The sequence below is a fragment of the Oncorhynchus gorbuscha genome, linkage group LG02, assembly GCF_021184085.1.
Source record: "Oncorhynchus gorbuscha isolate QuinsamMale2020 ecotype Even-year linkage group LG02, OgorEven_v1.0, whole genome shotgun sequence".
NCBI classification, from domain to species: domain Eukaryota; kingdom Metazoa; phylum Chordata; class Actinopteri; order Salmoniformes; family Salmonidae; genus Oncorhynchus; species Oncorhynchus gorbuscha.
The window spans coordinates 38,481,789-38,503,670 of NC_060174.1; the positions used below are offsets into that span (position 1 = coordinate 38,481,789).

The window sequence follows — 21,882 nt, forward strand, 5'->3', positions numbered from 1 at the left end:
TCACGTCACCCCGCTCCTCCGCTCTCTCCACTGGCTTCCAGTTGAAGCTCGCATCCGCTACAAGACCATGGTGCTTGCCTACGGAGCTGTGAGGGGAACGGCACCTCAGTACCTCCAGGCTCTGATCAGGCCCTACACCCAAACAAGGGCACTGTGTTCATCCACCTCTGGCCTGCTCGCCTCCCTACCACTGAGGAAGTACAGTTCCCGCTCAGCCCAGTCAAAACTGTTCGCTGCTCTGGCCCCCCAATGGTGGAACAAACTCCCTCACGACGCCAGGACAGCGGAGTCAATCACCACCTTCCGGAGACACCTGAAACCCCACCTCTTTAAGGAATACCTAGGATAGGATAAAGTAATCCTTCTCACCCCCCTTAAAAGATTTAGATGCACTATTGTAAAGTGGCTGTTCCACTGGATGTCTTAAGGTGAATGCACCAATTTGTAAGTCGCTCTGGATAAGAGCGTCTGCTAAATGACTTAAATGTAAATGTAATGCCTAAGGTTTGGATTGGTGGAATGGGGTATGCTGGCCTGTGGTTAATGGCAATTTCTGCCTCAAGCACAGTGAGGCTGTGGGGGTGTTAGCAGGTTAAAGGGCGTAATGGCAGGCAGGGAGTTAAAGTTTGAGCTGGACTAAAATCTGTCCCCCCCCCCCTTGAATGGGGACAGGACTTGGTCTGGTGGCCTCTTCAGTGTCTGGCCCCCTTTTTGACTTCCATTCAATCCCCCTTTCTTTCTCTCTGTTTCTCTCTGTTTGTTTTTCGATTATTCTCTCTCTTTGTCTCTCTCTCTTTCTCTGTCTTTTTCATAAAATCTTCCCTGTCTCTTTTCTCGTTTTTGCTCTCTCTCTCTCACACTCTCTATCTCTGTTTTTTGTGTTAAGGGAACTGCAGTCATGTGACTTTTTTGTCTCAACACAATCACCAGTGTTTGTCATTGGTCGATTTCTTTGAAAGAGCATTGGTCTCCAGGGCGACAGAGAATGGCGGCACCACTTTACTTTTCTCTCCTGCTCCCACCCCTCCCCTCCACATCACGCTGAGTGTGTGGGGGGCTCTTATTCACTCCACTGGATCAGGTAGCAGTGTAACACTCTCTCACAGTGACAGGGCTGTTTCTCTCTCTTGCTCCTCTTTCACACCACAGAGACCCAGACAAACGGTTGGAGTCTACTAAACAAAGTGAGTAGTTGTTGGCTTTTTGTCCCATGTTTTGCAAGTTTGCTCTGTGTCTTTTTCTGTTGGCTGTCTTTGTCAAACTGTTGCTTTCAAGAGTGTTTAATATATGTGAAGTAATAGACGTTGATGTCATTCTAAGGCAGATTGTAACAAAAAAACGAATGATAAAATCAGTCTGCAATTGAACTTTTTGTTTGCTTATGTGGCATTCACATTGTCTTCTGGCAACTGATGAAAAATGTTCTTACCAGTAGCTTATCTATTAAAGACATTACCATGGTAACGACAAGAGCAGAGCAATCACTTGAGTGTCTAAAGGTGAATGCAGGTCTAACATTGGCACAAATGTCTTGTCTTCATACCAGGTGAGGGTACATTTTTCAAAGCTCTCATGTAGGCTATTTACATTCTGAACATCTTTAAGGAGTCATAGAGTCATGTTGTTATTATTGCATGCTGACTAATAATCAATGAGTATGATTCATTTTCTGGCTAGATTGATGGTGGATTTCCTTTACATGGGAAATTAAAATTGACAGGTAATTTTGGTGTAAAGCTGCATTAGCCCTCAACATGGACCTTACAGTTAGTTGTCTTAATTTCAGTGAAAGTCTATGGAAAAAAATTGTATTTAAACTGATGGCGTGACATCTGTGGTCTCAAGATTTGTGTTCTTAAAATCATTGGGTTGTATTGGCCGTGCAGTAGAGAAAGCTGCGATTTTGAGACTGCAGCTGTGAGCTGTCTGTGTTCCTTTGGCCTTGTCCCGACACAATCTTTGGGCTGTGTCTGTGAATTAGGCCACTTTCTCACATTTTTGCATGGCAACCGCATTCAAGTGTTGTCCTCTTTTGGCTGTGTTTGGTATCCGTGACAACGCCAGAAGCAGAGCTCTCGGCCACTCCCACAGGTGCACTCTTGTCTTGTCTGTCTAATGGCCAGAGGATCTACTGTTACACACACACACACACACACTGCTCGATTGACCTGGCTGTCCTGTGATACTTGACCTGCGCAGATCAGTCAGTTCCTACACAATAGAGCAGACTTACCAGGTTCATTTCAGCATCTTTTTAGTCAGGGGAGACCAGTCGGGGGAGAGGTTATACTCAGAGCAGACTGGCTGGATCTAGACAGGGAGGCTAATGTACGGGAAGCAGACTGGCTGGATCTAGACAGACAGGGAGGCTAATGTACGGGAAGAAGACTGGCTGGATCTAGACAGGGAGGCTAATGTACGGGAGGCAGACTGGCTGGATCTAGACAGGGAGGCTAATGTACGGGAGGCAGACTGGCTGGATCTAGACAGGAAGGCTAATGTACTGGAAGCAGACTGGCTGGATCTAGTCAGGGAGGCTAATGTACGGGAAGCAGACTGGCTGGATCTAGACAGGGAGGCTAATGTACGGGAAGCAGACTGGCTGGATCTAGACAGGGAGGCTAATGTACGGGAAGCAGACTGGCTGGATCTAGACAGGGAGGCTAATGTACGGGAAGCAGACTGGCTGGATCTAGACAGGGAGGCTAATGTACGGGAGGCAGACTGGCTGGATCTAGACAGGGAGGCTAATGTACGGGAGGCAGACTGGCTGGATCTAGACAGGGAGGCTAATGTACGGGAGGCAGACTGGCTGGATCTAGACAGGGAGGCTAATGTACGGGAAGCAGACTGGCTGGATCTAGACAGGGAGGCTAATGTACGGGAAGCAGACTGGCTGGATCTAGACAGGGAGGCTAATGTACGGGAAGCAGACTGGCTGGATCTAGACAGGGAGGCTAATGTACGGGAGGCAGACTGGCTGGATCTAGACAGGGAGGCTAATGTACGGGAGGCAGACTGGCTGGATCTAGACAGGGAGGCTAATGTACGGGAGGCAGACTGGCTGGATCTAGACAGGGAGGCTAATGTACGGGAGGCAGACTGGTTGGATCTAGACAGGGAGGCTAATGTACCGGAGGCAGACTGGCTGGATCTAGACAGGGAGGCTAATGTACCGTAGGCAGACTGGCTGGATCTAGACAGGGAGGCTAATGTACGGCAGGCAGACTGGCTGGATCTAGACAGGGAGGCTAATGTACGGGAGGCAGACTGGCTGGATCTAGACAGGGAGGCTAATGTACCGGAGGCAGACTGGCTGGATCTAGACAGGGAGGCTAATGTACCGTAGGCAGACTGGCTGGATCTAGACAGGGAGGCTAATGTACCGGAGGCAGACTGGCTGGACAGTTTGGGAAACAGCTGGTCTGTGACGAGTGAATAATTGTTTATCTACTCAAGATTTTAAGTGTGTTTGTTTGTGTGTGTGTGCGCCCCCATGAGTGTGAGTGTGTGTGGGCTCACAGGAAGCTGTGGTGGAGTGTGTCATGGCTTCATCTATCCGTAGACATTAATACTTGACTAAGAAGAAACGGGGACTTGGGCCGTGTTGTTGCTCCCTGCTGCATGGTGCTTTGTATGATGTCACCACTGGTGGTGTTAGTGTTTCTGTAGATTCTTTAGGCTACTAGATTATTTTTATGCCAGGTTCTGATGAGCCCTTTTACACTGCCACTCTCTAGAATATGAGACGTACGGCATATTGTGAGGATGATATCTATAAAATAAATGTGCAGTAAGAACAATACAAGTCCATTATGTGAGTGGAGACAGTGTCATGTTCCCCAGGCTGGCGGTTGTGTGCAGAGGGAAGGGGAGGGTGAGGGTGGGACGTACACTGACTCAACCAGCCACCCCACTGCACACACAGCAAGATGAATCATTTGATCCACAGAAGAGAAAGAGAAGTGGAGTGAAAGCCATTGAGACTTATTGTTCTAACAATAGATAGCCCTTTCCCCAAACATCAGAGAGAGAGAGAGAGAGAGAGAGAGAGAGAGAGAGAGAGAGAGAGAGAGAGAGAATGGCACAGACAGACAGAGAGACAGAGACGGACGGACAGGGAGACGGACGGACAGGGAGACAGACGGACAGGGTGACGGACGGACAGGGGGAGAGGGGGAGACAGACAGACAGGGGGAGAGGGAGACAGGGAAAACAGGGGGAGACAGGGAGACAGGGGGAGAGGGAGAACCAGACAGAGACCGGGCGTCAGTGCCTGCATTAGGGGACCTCACACACTCTCTGTTAGTCTTACTCTGTGTTTTTGTTCACCCCTGACCTCTGACCTCTAATCACCTGACTGGTCCATTTGCCCTAACTGGGAGTTCATGCCCTTCCACTACCAAAGCACATGCACCCCCACATGAGGATCTGTCTTTTTCAGCCATCTATTTCCTGTGTTTGAGGGTTACAAAATCCACTTGTCACTTAAATCTGGCTAGATTGATTGCTTTCATTTTAGTCCTGCGACCCTTTCATACTCTTGCTTGTGTTGTTTTTTCTACTGAAATGTTTGTAATGACCTGTCAAACACACCCCGTTAGTGGCTGAAATGGGCTGAATGGAATACATTATCTTTCCGTTGCATCTATACGAATGCTAAAGCTTGGTCAAGGATTTAATGCATTGTCTTGACAAAAATTTAGCCTGTTGATTTTTAATCTGAGGGCATCCTGCTATTGACACACGTTGAATTTTGCAACAACAACCGCAATTAATGAAGCAGTCTAGACAGCTAGGTCTAGACAGCTCAGGTGAGTGCAGTAGGTATAGACAGAGCAGGTGAGTGCAGTAGGTCGAGACAGAGCAGGTGAGTGCAGTAGGTCTAGACAGCTCAGGTGAGTGCAGTAGGTCTAGACAGAGCAGGTGAGTGCAGTAGGTCTAGACAGAGCAGGTGAGTGCAGTAGGTCTAGACAGAGCAGGTGAGTGCAGTAGGTCTAGACAGAGCAGGTGAGTGCAGTAGGTCTAGACAGAGCAGGTGTATGCAGTAGGTCTAGACAGCTCAGGTGAGTGCAGTAGGTCTAGACAGAGCAGGTGTATGCAGTAGGTCTAGACAGAGCAGGTGTATGCAGTAGGTCTAGACAGAGAAGGTGTATGCAGTAGGTCTAGACAGAGCAGGTGAGTGCAGAAGGTCTAGACAGAGCAGGTGAGGGCAGTAGGTCGAGACAGAGCAGGTGAGTGCAGTAGGTCTAGACAGAGCAGGTGAGTGCAGTAGGTCTAGACATAGCAGGTGAGTGCAGTAGGTCTAGACAGAGCAGGTGAGTGCAGTAGGTCTAGACAGAGCAGGTGTATGCAGTAGGTCTAGACATAGCAGGTGTATGCAGTAGGTCTAGACAGAGCAGGTGAGTGCAGTAGGTCTAGACAGAGCAGGTGAGTGCAGTAGGTCTAGACAGAGCAGGTGAGGGCAGTAGGTCGAGACAGAGCAGGTGAGTGCAGTAGGTCGAGACAGAGCAGGTGAGTGCAGTAGGTCTAGACAGAGCAGGTGAGTGCAGTAGGTGTAGACAGAGCAGGTGAGTGCAGTAGGTCTAGACAGAGCAGGTGAGTGCCATAGGTCTAGACAGAGCAGGTGAGTGCAGTTACATCTAGTCAGAGAAGGTGAGTGCAGTTACGTCTAGACAGAGCAGGCGAGTGCAGTAGGTCCAGACAGAGCAGGTGAGTGCAGTAGGTCTAGACAGAGCAGGTGAGTGCAGTAGGTCTAGACAGAGCAGGTGAGTGCAGTAGGTCTAGACAGAGCAGGTGTATGCAGTAGGTCTAGACAGCTCAGGTGAGTGCAGTAGGTCTAGACAGAGCAGGTGTATGCAGTAGGTCTAGACAGAGCAGGTGTATGCAGTAGGTCTAGACAGAGAAGGTGTATGCAGTAGGTCTAGACAGAGCAGGTGAGTGCAGTAGGTCTAGACAGAGCAGGTGAGTGCAGTAGGTCTAGACAGAGCAGGTGAGGGCAGTAGGTCGAGACAGAGCAGGTGAGTGCAGTAGGTCTAGACAGAGCAGGTGAGTGCAGTAGGTCTAGACATAGCAGGTGAGTGCAGTAGGTCTAGACAGAGCAGGTGTATGCAGTAGGTCTAGACAGAGCAGGTGTATGCAGTAGGTCTAGACAGAGCAGGTGAGTGCAGTAGGTCTAGACAGAGCAGGTGAGTGCAGTAGGTCTAGACAGAGCAGGTGAGGGCAGTAGGTCGAGACAGAGCAGGTGAGTGCAGTAGGTCGAGACAGAGCAGGTGAGTGCAGTAGGTCTAGACAGAGCAGGTGAGTGCAGTAGGTCTAGACAGAGCAGGTGAGTGCAGTAGGTCTAGACAGAGCAGGTGAGGGCAGTAGTTCGAGACAGAGCAGGTGAGTGCAGTAGGTCTAGACAGAGCAGGTGAGTGCAGTAGGTCTAGACATAGCAGGTGAGTGCAGTAGGTCTAGACAGAGCAGGTGTATGCAGTAGGTCTAGACAGAGCAGGTGTATGCAGTAGGTCTAGACAGAGCAGGTGAGTGCAGTAGGTCTAGACAGAGCAGGTGAGTGCAGTATGTCTAGACAGAGCAGGTGAGGGCAGTAGGTCGAGACAGAGCAGGTGAGTGCAGTAGGTCGAGACAGAGCAGGTGAGTGCAGTAGGTCTAGACAGAGCAGGTGAGTGCAGTAGGTGTAGACAGAGCAGGTGAGTGCAGTAGGTCTAGACAGAGCAGGTGAGTGCCATAGGTCTAGACAGAGCAGGTGAGTGCAGTTACGTCTAGTCAGAGAAGGTGAGTGCAGTTACGTCTAGACAGAGCAGGCGAGTGCAGTAGGTCCAGACAGAGCAGGTGAGTGCAGTACGTCTAGACAGAGCAGGTGAGTGCAGTAGGTCTAGACAGAGCAGGTGAGTGCAGTAGGTACAGCCCTGTTCCACCCTTTTATATTAATTAAGTAATATATGCAAATATACCCAGTATATTTATGCAAATGAGGCACATATAATTTTCTTTATTTTAACACAAAATATAAAACAATTGTGTGTGTGTGTGTGTGTGTGTGTTTTATTTGATCATCTGTCTGTCCATCTCTGTCTGTATCCATCTTTCTCTTTCTCTTTCTCTCTCCCTCACTTGCTTGTCACTTGCTTGTCCCTCATTTGCTTGTCTTTCTGTTTCTCTCTCTGTCTGGCCTGGCGGTTTGTTATCCCACTCACCCCCACCACCAGAACTCCCACAATACAGAGGAGCTGAGGGTTGGGGCTTGGGGTCAGTGTGTGATTTGAGCGTACTGTTGACTTAAACCCTGACTGGCTTTTGTGTTCCACACTGAGGTGCTCCATGCATGACTGAGCGAGAGAGCCCTTCCCTGCACTGGCTGTGGGATGACACCAAACTGGTCTAGACTGGATGACAGCAGAGGAAGAGATACAGGCTACCAGGTTCGCTTCTCTCTTTCCTATTGTTGACCTGATATATAAACCGTTTTAATGCACAGACAAGACAATGGCCTGTTGTAGTAGTACAGATGAAATGAGGTGGGATTATTATTAGGGATGCACGATATCGGTGAACATATCGGAATCGGACGATATTATCTAAAAATGGCAACATCAGTATCGACCCGATGTCTAGTTTAAAGCCGATGTTAAAAACCGATGTCAAAGCTAACGTGCATACCTATATAACGTAATAACACCACGTAAAACTTTGCGCTACATGTGCAACACAGCCTTCCTAACCTAGCCCACAATGTCTGCTGTGTGGATCGAGCAGTCAACAAGTCGAGCAGTCATTTAAAGAGTAAGAACATTTCAGCGAGACAACTCAAAGGCAAGATCATGGAATTCATTGCCCTTGAAAATCAACCATTCTCTGTCGTGGGTGATGTTGGCTTTCGCCAACTGGTCGAGCACCAGTACACACTACCAAGTGCGCTGTTTTTTAGATGTTGCACTACCAGAGTTACACAGTAATAGCGTCACTGCTATTAGCTTCACGACATACTTACTATGGAACGCCGTATGGGTCATTGCATGTCAAAAAAGCTACAGTAGCACTGTCTAAGCTGTACAAAAAAGTCTGAAAACAAGCAAACATCGGCCACAAACGATGTGTTTACAATACCCCGTTGGTAATAAAGCATTATTTGTTTGACCGCAACTTCTGGGGTAGCTGGCTTTAGCTTGGTACCTAGCTAGCACCAATACAACCAGCCTGAAAACAATGACCAGTAGAAACTGCAGTTATTTTCATTATACTTAGCAATGATTTAGGAATCCTTGTGAGTAAGTATTAACTAGGTTGCCACTTGATGTTCGCCTATTGAAATTGAACTTCAGTTCATGAAAATAAATAACTAGCCAGCTACTTAACCCTGTTGCCCAAAGTGAACGTTATATACAGCCAGCTAGCTTTATCTGGCTAGTGAGACTCGACCGACTCGGGATATGTGTTGTGAAGCTAGCCACAATAAGGATTAGGCACAATAGTGGAATTTGCAGTTTGCCTTCAAAGTAAAAGTATGTCATTGACAGTGATGCAAATTAATACAAATATTATAATTATTTTATTTTGAAGGCCAACCACAAAGTCCACTATTGTGGCTAATCCTTATTGTGGCTAGCTTCACAAAGATGGGTCCGACCACCATAAATCAAATAAGAACTGTCTTATAAATTAGGGTTATTTTAGATGATGACACCTAGCTATTTTTTTAAACCTTTTTTTAAACCTTTATTTAACTAGGCAAGTCAGTTAAGAACAAATTATTATTTTCAATGACGGCCTAGGAACAGTGGGTTAACTGCCTGTTCAGGGGCAGAACGACAGATTTGTACCTTGTCTCGGGGGGTTTGAACTTGCAACCTTCCGGTTACTAGTCCAACGCTCTAACCACTAGGTTACCCTGTCGCCCCGGGGGCTAACTATAGCTACTGAAACAGATTGTCATGTTATTTGACCCAAACGGAGTTCCATCGAAATCCTGGTTGAGAATGAAATGATTGAACAAATGAACAACAGAACAGCACAGCAAGTAAGTGAAATAAATATGTTTAGATTATGTTTTACTGGTAACGGGGACATACACTTGAAGTTGGAAGTTTACATACACTTAGGTTGGAGTCATTAAAACTCATTTTTCAACCACTCCACAAATTTATTGTTAACAAACTGTAGTTTTGGCAAGTCTGTTAGGACACCTACTTTTTAAATTTGACATTTTTTATTTTAATTTTACCCCTTTTTCTCCCCAATTTCGTGGTATCCAATTGTTAGTATCTACTATCTTGTCTCATCGCTACAACTCCCGTACGGGCTCGGGAGAGACGAAGTTTGAAAGTCATGCGTCCTCCGATACACAACTCAACCAAGCTGCACGGCTTCTTAACACAGCGTGCATCCAAATCGGAAGCCAGCCGCACCAATGTGTCGGAGGAAACACCGTGCTCCTGGCAACCTTCGTTAGCGTGCACTGCGCCCGGCTCGCCACAGGAGTTGCTGGTGCGCGATGAGACAAGGATATCCCTACCGGCCAAACCCTCCCTAACCCGGACGACGCTAGGCCAATTGTGCGTCGCCCCACGGACTAGGACACCTACTTTGTGCATGACACAAGTAATTTTTCCAACAATTGTTTACAGACACATTATTTCACTTATAATTAACTGTATCACAATTCCAGTGGGTCAGAAGTTTACATACACTAAGTTGACTGTGCCTTTAAACAGCTTGGAAAATTATAGAAAATTATGTCATGGCTTTAGAAGCTTCTGATAGGCTAACTGACAGCATTTGAGTCAACTGGATGTGTACCTGTAAATGTATTTCAAGGCCAACCTTCAAACTCAGTGCCTCTTTGCTTGACATCATGGGAAAATCAAATGCCCCCAGAAAAAAATTGTAGACCTCCACAAGTCTGGTTCATCCTTGGGAGCAAAACGGCTGAAGGAACCACGTTCACCTGTACAAACAATAGTACGCAAGTATAAACACCATGGGACCACACGGCCGTCATACCGCTTAGGAAGGAGACGCATTCTGTCTCCTAGAGATGAACGTACTTTGCTGCGAAAAATGCAAATTAATCCCAGAACAACAGCAAAGGACCTTGTCAAGATGCTGGAGGAAATAGGTACAAAAGTATCTATATCCACAGTAAAACGTGTCCTATATTGACATAACCTGAAAGGCCGCTCAGCAAGGAAGAAGCTACTGCTCCAAAACCACCATAATAAAGCCAGACTAAGGTTTGCAACTGGACATGGGGACAAAGATCATACTTTTTGGAGAAATGTCCTCTGGTCTGTTGAAACAAAAATAGAGCAGTTTGGCCATAATGACCATCGTTATGTTTGGAGGAAAAAGTGGGAGGCTTGCAAGCCGAAGAACACCATCCCAACCGTGAAGCACGGGGGTGGCAGCATCATGTTGTGGGGGTGCTTTGCTGTTGGAGGGACTGGTGCACTTCACAAAATATATGGCATCATAAGGACGGAAAATGTTGTGACTACATTGTAGCAACATCTCAAGACATCAGTCAGGAAGTTAAAGCTTGGTCGCAAATGGGTCTTCAAATGGATATTGACCCCAAGCAAACTTCCAAAGTTGTGGCAAAATGGCTTAAGGACAACAAAGTCAAGGTATTGGAGTGGCCATCACAAAGCCCTGACCTCTGTCAGGAGGAATGGGCCAAAATTCACCCATTGTGGGAAGCTTGTGGGAAGCTGTGGGAAGCTTGTGTAAGGCTACCCGAAACGTTTGACCCAAGTTAAACAATTTAAAGGCAATGCTACCAAATACTAATTGAGTGTATGTGAACTTCTGACCCACTGGGAATGTGATGAAAGAAATAAAAACTGAAATAAATTGTTCTCTCTACTATTTTTCTGACATTTCACATTCTTAAAATAAAGTGGTGATCCTAACTGACCTAAGACTGGGAATTTTTACTAGGATTAAACGTCAGGAATTGTGAAGAACTGAGTTTAAATGAATTTGGCTAAGGTGCATATAAACTTCCGACTTCAACTGTACGCAAATGCCAACAAAATAACAGTGGTGTGTGTGTGTGTGTAACCTTTTTTTAACTAGGCAAGTCAGTTAAGAACAAATTCTTATTTACAATGATGGCCCGGACGATGCTGGGCCAATTGTGTGCCGCCCTATAGGACTCCCAATCATGGCCAGATGTGATACAGCCGGAATTCGAACCAACAACTGTTGTGACACCTCTTGCACTGAGATGCAGTCCCTTAGACCATTGCGTCCATGTGTGTGTGTTAACTGTTTAACTGTACTAGAATGCTTAAAAGGCCACTAAAATTTTAAATATCGGTTATCCGTATCGGTATCGTTTTCTTTACAAGGAAAATATTGGATATCGATATTGGCCAAAAATGTCATATCGATGCATCACTAATTATTATGATTTCCTAATGAGATCATAAAGATAGACTTACATTATTCCCTGATTGAGACAGGTTTCAGGGCATTGAGCCAGGTTTCGGGGCATTGAGCCAGGTTTCAGGGCATTGAGCCAGATTTCAGGACATTGAGCCAGGTTTCAAGGCATTGAGCCAGTTTTCAGGGCATTGAGCCAGTTTTCAGGGCATTGAGCCAGGTTTCAAGGCATTGAGCCATGTTTCATGGCATTGAGCCAGGTTTCAGGGCATTGAGCCAGGTTTCAGGGCATTGAGCCAGGTTTTCTGCCTATATTTAAGAGCAAACCATGCAAAGACTTAAGAGAAAGCCATCCAGCCCATCTTAATGATACACTGAGCAGAGCTACAATGCAGGAGCTATAGTTTGACCCTGACCATAATGATAGCTCTGCTAGGAAGGAAAAACAAAACATTACTATTACCTTGGTCTTACTTACCCTGAACATGTCTATGTCAACAAAAGTTCAAAACTCAGTGTGTCATTACAATCCAGGGATGGCTTCAATTGGACAAACAATGAAGCAAACATTGGAAAAAAAGGAAAAACAATATCAATGTTCTTATTGGACTGTAGTCCCTTTTTAGGTAAACATTTTTTCTCATGTTTGCTCCTATTGAACAGGACCCTGTCTGATTCTACTTCTTGTTTGTTTTAAAGACCTGTCCCACTGGGCACAGATGTCCGTTCAACGTCCAGTTTTGATTTACATTTGGTTGAGTTGTCAACTAACGTGAATTTACAGTGAAATCAACAAACGTTTTCACCATGTTATTGGATTTTGGTTAAAAAGTGGGTGAAAAAAAGACTACATGCCCTGACGTTGATGACTTTTTGCAAATCTAATACATTTTCCATCGTTGATTTTTAGGGGTTGGAATGACGTGGAAACAAGGATGATTTAACCAGTTTTTGCCCAGTGCAGTGTCTATCTGTCCTGTTCCCACTTGCTGAATGAGGTTTTCTGGGAAACGGGGGAACAAGAGAGGGAGGTCTAATCTCTGAAGAGGGGGAGGGGAGACAGTTGAGCCTTAGACAATGCTATTCAAGACTGATGCAGAACAGCCAACAAAAAAAAACTCAGCCCACTACCCTCCGCAGGACCTAATTGAGAGAGTCCCAGGAAAGACCGGTCTATTTATCATTCTCAAATCAAACTAATGTTATTGGTTGCGTACACATATTTAGCAGATGTTATCGAGGGTGTAGCTAAATGCTTGTGTTCCTAGCTCCAACAGTGCAGTAATACCTAACAATACAGAACAATGCACACAATCCAGACGATACAAATAAAGGAATTAAGAAATATAGAAATATTAGAACGAGCAATGGACAATATATGATTAGAAAATGTGTGCACAGCAGTACTTATATATAATGAGCCGTGTCTAGAATACAGTATACACAATACATATGAAGCAGGTCAAACAGTATGTAAACATTATTAAAGTGAGCAGTGTTCAATGACTATGTACATAGGGCAGCATTGTCTAAGGTGCAGGGTCGAGTACCGGGTAGTTGCCGGCTAGTAACAGTGGCTAAAGTTTAGGGCAGGGTACTGGGCAGAGGCTGGCAGAGGCCGGCTAAGTACTACTTAAGTAGTTTTTGGGGGTATCTGTACTTTACTTTTACTTTACTACATTCCTAAAGAAAATTATGTACTTTTTACTCCATACATTTTTCATGAAATGCAAAAGTACACCATTCTTTAGCGTAGAATCTTGGTAATCGAACCACTTTGTCCGATTTACAATGGGCTTTATGGCGAAAGCATAGCATTTGATCGTCTGAGGACAGCGCCTCAGCCACTTCCTGCATTAACATGAATTCATAACCTGCACAGGTGTCACAAAAATCTAAAATAGTGATAAAATAAATCACGTACCTCTGAAGATCTTCATCTTTTTGCAATCCAAAGGGTCCCAGTTACACAATGAATGGTCGTTTTGTTCGATAAAGTCTTTTATATCCCCAAAAAGTCAGTTTAGTTGACAGGCTTCATTCAATAATCCGCTGGTTTCTCCTCATTCAAAATGCATACAAAATGAATCCCAAACGTTACAAATATACTTTGTCCAAACAAGTCAAACAACGTTCCTAATCAATCCTCAGGCACCCTAATATGCAAATAAACAATAAAATTGAAGACGGAAAATAGTATGTCCATTCCCGGAGATAAATAACCAAGTGCGCGCCCTCACCGGTGCGCGCCGCAAACATTTTCCAACCAAGCAGAGGCATAACGAAAGTCAGAAATAGCGATGAAATAAATCGCTTACCTTTTGAAGATCTTCATCTTTTTGCAATCCAAAGGGTCCCAGTTATACAATGAATGGTAGTTTTGTTCAATAACGTCCTTCTTTTTATCCCAAAAATGTCAGTTTATTTGGCGCGTTTGATTCAGAAATACACCTGTTCCAACATGCCTACAAAGGAATCTAAAAAGTTGTAGACTTCGTCCAAACAATTCAAACAACATTTCGAACCTCAGGTACCCTAATATGTAAATAATCTATCAAATTTAAGACAGAATAAACTGTGTTCAATATCGGAGTAAAGGATAGAGGAGCGTGCACTCATTCACACGCTCCAATAGACTAGAGTCCTTCTGAGGGATACTTCGAAAGAATACGAATACTTCTTCATTTTTCAAAAAACAAGCATGAAACAATTTCTAAAGACTGTTGACATCTAGTGGAAGCCATGGGAACTGCAATCTGGGTCCTAATTATTAGACCTTTCCATAGAAAAGCATTGAAAAGTCCTCCCACTAGCCTTATAAAGTTAACTAGGCTCTCAATGCACTTCATGATGACAGAAGTGAGTGCTACGGGGCGATAGTCATTTAGTTCAGTTACTTTTGCTTTCTTGGGTACAGGAACAATGATGACATATTGAAGCAAGTGGGGACCACAGACTGGGATAGGGAGAGATTGAATAAGTCCGTAAACACCTCAGCCAGCTGGTCTGTACATGCTCTGAGGACGTGGCTAGGGATGCGTCTGGTGATCCGGGTTGTGGATTTAGGAATGCTCTCTAAGTCTTTTGTGTGCTGGGACTGAACAGTGAGAGGGAGGAAATGTATCTGTATTGGGTTTGAATGTGAAGATTAAGCTTTTTTAGACATCTGTTCTTGCTTTCTTTTTGCTGGATGCAAACTGGAGGGATGGAGAAGGGGTATGGGGTGTTGAATGTGATAGAAAAGTAGGGGTGGTTGAGGGGGAGGGATGGGGTGATGGAAAAGGGAGGTATAGAGGGAGAAGGCAACCTCAGGAATGCCTGGAAGGTGACAGTGAACTCTCCAAGCCTTCAGATGGTTCATTATATCACAGGGCCCACAACTAACCCAACTTGCCCTGTCCAGTTGGCTCTGTTTGACTTTTGGGATTTCCCAACTAAGTTGGCTCTAATCGTTAGGAAAAAGACTGACTTCTTGAAATTGTCCCTTTAAAAAGTTACTTCCCTCTGACACCTTCTGCTTTTCTCACCCTGGCCACTATCAGCTGAACCTCTAGGGTACTCTCCCTTTACTGTAGAAGTGGCCTTCTGTGTGTTTGTGTGAGAGAGAATTACAGGCAGGATCTGTTGTGCATCTCAGCTCTTAAATGTGTCAAAAGCTTGTGTCTCAGATGTGAGCAAACTCTGATAGTTCTGGCTGAAGTAAAAAGCTGTGTCTAGCCTCGTCTAAATGGTATTACATTTGGGACACGGGCTATTGCAAGAAAAACATATACCAATCCTTTTGCATTTTAGTGTCAATGTGTCTGTGTTTGTGAATGTGTTTAGCTAAAGATGGTTATGAATCATTTCAGGTTAGTCTGTAAATTAGTCTTCAGGTTAGTCTGTAAATTAATCTAATGCTCAGTCTGTTGATTTCAACACAACAAAATCTAATTGGTCTGGCATGGTTCCAAACCCAGCCTAAGTAGCTTAGCAGAACAAGACACGCACACACACACACACGGTCTCTAAGGTGCAGGGTTGAGTACTGGGTGGTAGCCGGCTAGTAACAGTGACTAAAGTTCAGGGCAGGGTACTGGCCGAAGACCAGCTACTGGTGACTATTTGACAGTCTAATGGCCTGGAGATAGAAGTTGTTTTTCAGTCTCCCGGGTTTACCTCTATTTTTTTCTGCCTACAAGATGGTAGAGGGGTGAACAGGCCATGGCTCAGGTGTCTGAGGTTCTTGGCCTTCCTGTAATACCGGGTGCTGTACAATAGATGTCCTGGAGGGCAGGACGTATGTGTGTGTTCCCAACCCAAATGGTCAGGTTTGCCCTGCACTCCCTGGGAGAGGCTCCCTCACTGTTTAAACACACACTCACCTTTACACACACACACACACACACACACACACACACACACACACACACACACACACACACACACACACACACACACACACACACACACACACACACACACACACACACACACACACACACACACACACACACACACACACACACACACACACACACACACACACAGGGACATGGGACTGTGACCTCATTCCAGGAAGAGAACATCACCTGAGAAACTAATTTACATAGTCAGCTGTTCATGTGACCAGAGGCCAGAGGGAGGAAGTCTACTTCCTCAGGTAGTATGTACACAAACACACATAAATAAATACACACACATACACTATGCAGTGTACGCTGTGAATATTAAGACAGTTCAATACAGCAAATTAAATTCTGAGTGTGTTATTAAGAGTGAAAGAGAAAGGCAGAGAGAGAGACTCCTCTACTAACCACTACCTGGAGAGGGGAGGGGCCTGCCCTGTCAGCAGAGTGTCAGGAGAGAGAGAGCTAGAGAGAGAGAGAGCTGGAGAGAGAGAGAGCGAGAGAGAATGAGAGAGCGAGAGAGAGAGAGAGAGCGCGAGAGAGGCTTAGCAGTCTCAGATCTTTGTTGTGGTGAGAACATCCAGGAGAGCTGCATTCCTGAAGCAGCCAGCGAACGAGTGAGGGAGACCGATAGATAGAAACCGGAAAGGGAGAGGAAAGATAGAAACAGAGGAGTACCGACAGACAGATCGGTTTAATCTCCAGCCACCTCATCTGACTCTGACCCCTGCTGGACTTTACCTCCCCTGAAACACTCACTCACTCCCTCCCTCTTTTGTTGGGACTACACTTCCTGATCCCACTCTCCAGAGCTCAGAGGAGCGAGTGGAATCTACCTGAGAGAGAAAAAGCTAGAACGAGAGCGAGAGTTGAGAAGGAAGACATTTCCACACCTGGTGAGTGTGACACATTTTGTTCTGGGAAAGAGCGTGTGTGTTTCTCTGCGTGAGTGTGTGTGTTTGTATGAGGGAGTTTATGTGTTTGAATGTTCCTCAGTAGTTTGTGAGGAAGTTTGTTTTTAAATTCTAAGTGCATCATATTGTGTCTGAGTAAAAGCTTACCCAGAAGTGCAAGTTTGGGTAGAAAACCAAAAGATTTGACTCGTGGTGAAAATAATAGTGTGGTCATCCTCACAATTCAAGCCAGTCCTCCATGAAAGTAATTCAGTTTGTCTTTCTTTTCACTTGATTTGTGTCCTGGAAACGGACCTTTGCGTGTGGTTTATTCCCTTAAAAACATGTCTAGAGTAGGTACTGCTAGAACAAGGAAAACATTAGGCTATTTCAATTCTAATGGTTTCAATGTTATGGTCATCGATGGTAAAAGATCCAAACTCATAAGACTGCCATGCAATTACATTATTTTATTTTATTTGAGTCTCTAGCCCATTTCTCCATCAACATTTTGGGCTTGTAGGAAAAGTCTTCAGAGAGCTGTCACTAGTTGTACTAATACATATGCCATTTAGCAGTCGCGTTTATCCAAAGTGACTCTTACAGTCATGCCAAAATACATATTTCATATGGGTGGACCCGGTAATTGAATCCACAACCCTGGTGGCACAAACGCCATGCTCTACCAACAGAGCCACACTGGACCATACAGGACTTTTCAGGGAATGTTTGGTTGAAGCATTAGGTTGCTAAAAGACGAACAAACTGAATTACTTTCATGGAGGACTGGTATGAATTGTGAGGATGACCACACAATTTATTTTCATCATGAGCCAAATCTATTGTTTTTCTAACCAAAGTTGCAAAGGAAATGTTGTGTTCTCTGAATAGGGGAGAATCAGGAGCTGCAGGTAGCCTAGTGGTTATAGTGTTGGGCCAGTAACCGAAAGGTTGCTATATTGAATCGCTGAGCTGACAATGTTTAAATCTGTCGTTCTGCATCTGAACAAGTCAGTTAACCCACTGTTCCTAGGCCGTCATTGTAAATATGAATTTGATCTTAACTGACTTGCCTAGTTAAATAAAGGTTAAAAAAAATCACCAGATTGACAAGGAATACATTGCATAGTAGGGAGAAGCAATACTCCAAGCTGCAGCTTCAAACTACTTGTCAAACATAGAGAACTGATACTGTATGTTGGATTGGCATAGGGTGTGGGGTGTCCATGTGTGGCATATCGTACTCATTGGTAGGAATAACTTTGATCCAAATCAGATGCTGGGTACTATATTTACTATGTATCATGAATCCTATAAATAAAAAGGGGAAATTTGGGTGCAATCAATTAGCTTAATTTCACAAAGATCAAATTATATTTCAACAAAATAATGTTTCAGGAAGGCTAATCATATCTGTTAATTACTCCAGAAACGACTTGAGAACAATCTGAAATGGTGTGTGTCAAAATCCTCTTTCGTGTGTGTGTATGTATGTATGTATGTGAGTGTGTGTGTGTGTTCAGTGTCCCTGATCAGGCTACTGTGTCCTTAAATGTATCTGTTGGTGCTAAGCCCCCTCCTCTGTAACATGGCACAACCTGGAACTGTCTGTCCAACCCGTGTGTGTACTGGTGTGTGTGTGTGTGTGTGTGTCTGTATGTCTATATATGTGTGTGTGTGAGAAGGCATGATAAAGCCATGGGTGTCTCTTCCACAGCCTGCACGTCACCAAGCTCATTTTACCCTCACAGATTAAAGATCGATTTATGGAGGGCTACACATGCTAAAACATAACTCATTATCCTAGCCTATGTGTGCGTGTGTTTCGAGATAGCGTCTTATTATGTGTCTGTAGTTGTTGTCTTGTCCTGTGGATCAATGAGGGAGCCAGAGAGAAAAAGAGAGGTGATTTTATTTCCTGGCTAACCCTGAGACAAGCATATCGCTACATCCGCAATAACATCTGATAAATATGTGTATGCGACTAACAAAATGGATTTGATTTGAGTAAACAGCCATACTTCATGTGTTATCTGTGTGTGCATGTGTGTTTAAACTACCAACGGGACATTAAAAACTGTAATATCTTACAGGCTGACTACACCGCTCGCATGGCGTGCGCGAGCAATGCAAAATAAATGGAGAAATCTATATTATTCAATTATTGCACCCACACTGCTTGCGCGCGCCAACAGAAGTCAGTTCTATTTGTGACGCAGATCGCGCTGCAAGTCCTGCCTCTTCCATCTCCTCATTGGTTTATAGAAGCAGGTACCCACATGCCATCTCCTCATTGGTTATACCCACGTGGATGACTGAAAGACGAACAAGGTCAGTGGCAGTAATGCACCTAATTTATGAATGTTGCCAATTGCAATAGAATAAAAAGCCTGGAAGGAGGAGAGATGGCAAGAAATTATTCAGTTGACAGTTTTATATGTGGATTAATTGGCGGAGTAGACAACCTTGTGCATTTCAGGTAAAATAACAACTCAATGTTTATATCCCAGGACAAATTAGCTAACAACAGCAAGCTAGCTAAATAGGACAAATTAGCTAGCAAGTGCAATATCAAGTGCAAGCTAGCCAAATTGCCATAAATGTTTAATGCTTTTCGACCTGTCCCCAAATGAATATAATTGGTTCAGAGTTAAAAAAAATATTTTAACATGCGTGTCGTGATCGCGTTTGGTGTTGGGGTACAAAATAAATGTATAAACAATGGCTCACACGCGCAGCCGGTTTGGGTTCTGTGTTATGTTTCACTGAGTCGTGGCTGAACGACGACATGAAGAATATACAGCTGGCGGGTTTTACAATGTATTGGCAGGATAGAACAGCAACCTCTGGTAAGACAAGGGGTGGCAATGTATATTTGTAAACAACAGCTTGTGCACGATATCTGTCTCAACGTTTTGCTCGCCTAAGGTAGAGTATCTCATGATAAGCTGTAGACCACACTATCAACCAAGAGAATTGTCATCTGTATTTTTTGTAGCTGTCTACATACCACCACAGACTGATGTTGGCACTAAGACCACACTTAATGAGCTGTATACGCCATAAGCAAACAGGAAAACGCTCATCCAGAAACGGCGCTCGTAGTGGCCGAGGACTTTAATGGAGGGAAACTTAAATACATTTGACCAAATCTCTACCAGCATGTTAAATGTACAACCATCTCTGGTTGGCATTGAGGAGTACACCACATCAATCACTGGCTTCATTAATAAGTGCATTGATGACGTCGTACCCACAGTGATCGTACGTACATACCCCAACCGGAAGCCATGGATTACAGGCAACATCCGCACTGACCTAAAGGGTAGAGCTGCCGCTTTCAAGGAGCGGGACTCTAACCGAAAAGCTTACAAGAAATCCCGCTATGCTCTCAGATGAACCATCAAACAAGCAAAGCATCAATACAGGACTAATATCGAATCGTACTACACCGGCTCCGATGCTCATCGGATGTGGCAGGGCTTGCAAACCATTACAGACTACAAAGGGAAGCACAGGCGAGAGCTGCCCAGTGACACGAGCCTACCAGATGAGCTAAATTACTTTTATGCTCACTTCGATGCAAGTAACACTGAAACGTGCATGAGAGCATCAGCTGTTCCCGACGACTGTGTGATCACACTCTCCGCAGCCAATGTGAGTAAGACATTTAAACAGGTCAACATTCACAAGACCACAGGGCCAGACGGATTTACCAGGATGTGTACTGCGAGCATGCGCTGACCAACTGGCAGGTGTCTTCACTGATACTTTCAACCTCTCCCTGTCTGAGTCTGTAATAACAACATGTTTCAAGCAGACCCTGTGCTCAAGAACACTACGGGAAACCTGCCTAACTGACTACCGACCCGTAGCACTTACGTCTGTAGCCATTAAGTGCTTTGAATGGCTGGTCATGGCTCACATCAACACCATTTTCCCAGAAACCCTAGACCCACTCCAATTTGTGTACCTCCCTAACAGATCCCCAGATGATGCAATCTCTATTGCACTCCACAGTGCCCTTTCCCACCTGGACAAGGAACACTTATGTGAGAATGCTATTCATTGTTCAACATCACAGTGCCCTCAAATCTCATCACTAAGCTAAAGACCCTGGGACTTAACACCTCCCTCTGCAACTGGATCCTGGACTTCCTGACGGGCCATGCCCAGGTGGTAAGGGAAGGTAACAACATATCCGCCACGCTGATCCTCAACACGGGGGCCCCTCAGGGGTGCGTGCTCAGTCCCTTCCTGTGCTCCCTGTTCACTCATGACTGCATGGCCAGGTACGACTCCAACACCATCATTAAGTTTGTTGATGACACAACAGTGGCAGGCCTGATCACTGTCAACGGAGAGACTAGAAATCAGTCAGCCTATAGGGAGTTGGTCAGAGACCTGGCCGTGTTGTGCCATGACAACAACCTCTCCCTCAATGTGCTCAACGTGATCAAGACAAAGAAGATGATTGTGGACTACAGGAAAATGAGGACCGAGCACGCCCCCATTCTCATCGACGGGGCTGTAGTGGAGCAGGTTGAGAGCTTCAAGTTCCTTGGTATCCACATCCCCAACAAACTAACATGGTCCAAGCACACCAAGACAGGCGTGAAGAGGGCAAGACTAAACCTATTCCCCCTCAGGAGTCTGGAAAGATTTGAAATGGGTCCTCAGATCCTCAAAAAGTTATACACCATCGAGAGCCTTCTGACTGGTTGCATCACTGCCTGGTATGGCAACGGCTCGGTCTTCCATCACAAGGCACTACAGAGGGTAGTGCGTATGGCCCAGTACATTACTGGGGCCAAGCTTCCTGCCATCCAGAACCTCTATACCAGGCGGTGTCAGAGGATGGCCCTGAAAATTGTCAAAGACTCCAGCCACCCTAGTCATAGACTGTTCTCTCTGCTGCCGCAAGGCAAGCGGTACCCGAGTGCCAAGTCTAGGTCCAAAAGGCTTCTTAACAGCTTCTACCCCTAAGCAATAAGACTCCTAAATAGCTAGTCAAAGGGCTACCCAGACCCCTATTTTACACTGCAGCTACTCTCTGTTTACTATCTATGCATGGTCACTTTAACTCCACCTACATGTACACATTACCCCAATTACCTCGACTAACCTCTGTCCCCACACATTGACTCTTTACCGGTACCCCTTGTATATATCCTCACTGTTGTTATTTTAATGCTGCTGTTTAATTATTTGTGCCT

General features: G+C 45.1%; 1 protein-coding gene across 8 annotated transcripts in view; it reads left to right on the top strand.

The window, feature by feature from the left end:
• Positions 1-998: 998 nt before the first annotated feature.
• The window catches only part of LOC124002038 (ras association domain-containing protein 8-like), a 71,557-nt gene continuing 50,673 nt past the window's right edge, over positions 999-21,882 (top strand). For 2 of the 8 annotated variants that reach the window (XM_046309287.1, XM_046309331.1), the window contains exon 1: positions 16,275-16,669. The gene's annotated coding sequence lies outside the window, so the exon portion shown is untranslated. Of the gene's footprint in view, positions 1,185-7,316; positions 7,425-16,274; positions 16,670-21,882 lie in introns of those variants that run through there. The other 6 variants (XM_046309305.1, XM_046309263.1, XM_046309296.1 and 3 more) reach the window with 6 other exon arrangements.